Raw genomic sequence first — 2,921 nt, 5'->3', positions numbered from 1 at the left:
ACACACACACATGTAGAGAGATTCATCTCAAGGAAATGTCTCAAACAGTTGTAGAGGCTGGCAAGTCCCAAGTCCATGGGTCAGATGTCAGGCTGGAGGCTTCTCTTTACCCGATAGCTTTAGGGGCTGAGGAACCCAAGATTGCAGGTCAAAAGGCTAGGGGCTGACTCACACACTGCAGAGGTTGACAAATTCCAAGGTATGTTGGGATGCTGGCTAAGTCTAATGAACTGGAGGTCAGATGATGATGGGTCAGATTCAGGATCTAGACCAAGCAAAAAGCCAGAGAGCTTTTCCAGAGCATCTTTATATACTGGTAGTAAGTTGTGACCCTGATGAAACTTCCTTTTAATTGATTGGCTGGTCAAAGCAGATCTCATTATGGAGGTGATTATATCAGACCTCATCATGGGGGATGACTGAATCATAACTGTCAAACTACTGAAAGTCATGGCCCAGCCAACTTGAGACACAACTGTAACCATCAAACTCTGTCTACCATTCATTGATCCAACTCACAGTATGATCAGCAAAACCTTTCTCTTTAGCTCTGCTTACCAGAAGTATCACTTCTGCTATTCAGAGGGCAGAAATATTCTCCCAGAATTCCTGAACTCCAGGATGACTCATACTGGATACTAGTTCTAGATTTTGACAAAGTGATACCATTTCTGGTGGCATAGTGGATAAGGCATTAGGCTGATAACCAGATGATCAGAGATGGTTCAAACCTACCAGCTGCTCTGCATGAGGAAGATGAGGCAATCACTTCTGTAAAGATTTACAGCCTTGGAAACCCAGTGGGGGTTACTATGAGTCAGAATCAGCTCAATGGCAATTTTTTTTTTTTTTTTTTGGTTGTTGCTTTCATATTTATAATTCTCCACTCAGTAATCAGAAGCAACTGTCTTTGAGCCATCCAGCAACTAGTGGCTAAAGAAAAAAGGGTGAATGTTTGTATTTGGATTTGTGTATCTATCTGTGTCATACATCCTGCTTCTAATATTTCCTTATGTGATTTTCATACACTGGATGCATATTCCTGTTGCTTTCAAGGGAATGTGTTTTTGGTTTTGGTTTTTAACAGTGAGTATACATTTAAACTTTGAATGTTTTACATTATCATGGGTAAATATCAAGAATGGCTGTCTGTATAGAACATTACTTTCCCATCTTAAGGTTTTGTGTACAGCAGAAAATATAATTTACTCTATTTTGCATTCCCTCATTCTTCTTCATTCTCTTCTTTGCTAATCATTTCCCTTCGCTTGTGGTGCCCCAAATATGACTACATAAACTATTACATAGCAAGTATCCCTGTGGAAGAGGGCCATTACTGGTAATTCTTCCCCAAGAAATAGTGTGCTATGAGCAAGACTTTGAACTGTTTCATTCTGGTTGAAACTCTTGCTCAGAATTTGCATTTGCACCCCAGAAGTACTGTATCAAAATCTGCATTCTACCAAGATCCACCTTATATATTATGCAAAGATAGATTATAGATTCACCTGGGAATCTTGTGAAAATTCAGATTTTGATTCAGTACATTGGGTGAAAATGCAAATTCTTAGCAGGGGGGCAAAGTGGAAGGAGCTTGTTCAAGGAGCTCTGGTTTTGAGGCCCTTTCAAGAAAGCTGCTTGAAAACACACACAAATGAGCATACATGATTAGTGAGTAGAGCCCTCAGAAAGCCATTGGGGTGGCCGAAGCTGTATTATGGTTCATTCTCTGTAATTGAATTCTAGAACCGTTGATGCAATTAGGAATCTCAAAATGAGAACGTTTTCTTCTTTTAAATCAATATCTCCCTCTCTTCTCACTCTCGCTTCTCCACTCCCTTCTTTCCCTTTTCTCTCTGTCACTCTCTCACTCACCAAGGCAGATGTGAACAGAAAAACTACAAATATTGGGAACAAATAAGGAGCTGCTTGTGAATCTATAGGCAGCCTGATGTCTCTTTGTATCCTCTCCAGCAGCAGGGCTAGGCGGGAAAGAAAGAATTAATAAAATGTCCTGACTGTGTTAAAAGAGGGGCGATGCTTGACAAGGCACAGGATAAGTATGCAAATAACTGAAGGAGTCAGAATTGTGCACAGTGTAGTTGTTATATTAAAGGGACACAATTCCAAAGAATTCATAGTAAAACATTTTCTTAAAGATGCTCCATTATGATAATTTCCTGATAAAATATTTTTTGTCATAAAAAATATTTTACTTAGCAAAAACTCACATCAATCTTAATATAAATACTTGTGAAACGTGTAAATGTGAAAACGTATAGAAGGTAATCGGTCACAATGATCAGTAAAAACATGAAGTATAACAAACATCTCTATTCAAACTTCTTACAATTCTTTCTATTTAAAATATTGAATAGTGAAAATTTAAAATGCTTGCAAAAACAAACAAGGTGTGTAAATACAAATGAGATTAATTAAAGAATGATTCCAGACATTCAGAAGGAAAGAGTTTATCTCCACAGGATTGAAAACATTTTCTAGTTCACAGCAATTACAGTCAAAGTTAATAAAAACAATTTCGATTTGTACTAAAGATCAGCTAGCTAATTTATAATCACAGCAGAACTCCACATCTGCAGTTTGAATCAGTCCCTAGAAACTAGGATGAAAATGTGCTGGGTAAATGCCATGGAGGTTTTCATGTTGCCACATGACCATGGGGGATCCACTGGACAACGTGGGCATAACATTCCTTGTGTAAGCATATGCCACTAATTATCATGCAGTTGAAACTTTATGATGTTTTACTTTGAAAATAAATTTGTATCCTACGGTTTCTGATAAGAGATAGATAGACTGATTGGAATTCTTAACATCTATTTTGTCCAGAGAATGTTGGCTGAAGTCTGGTGACTGCATTTTCTTTTTCTTCTATACTTTTTACAACTTGATGCAAAGCT

This window comes from Orycteropus afer, unplaced genomic scaffold (genome assembly GCF_000298275.1).
Source record: "Orycteropus afer afer isolate SDZICR_OR568_19922 unplaced genomic scaffold, OryAfe1.0 scaffold00119, whole genome shotgun sequence".
Lineage (NCBI taxonomy): Eukaryota > Metazoa > Chordata > Mammalia > Tubulidentata > Orycteropodidae > Orycteropus > Orycteropus afer.
The sequence above is the reverse complement of the archived record's forward strand: the minus strand, read 5'-3'. Positions refer to the sequence as shown.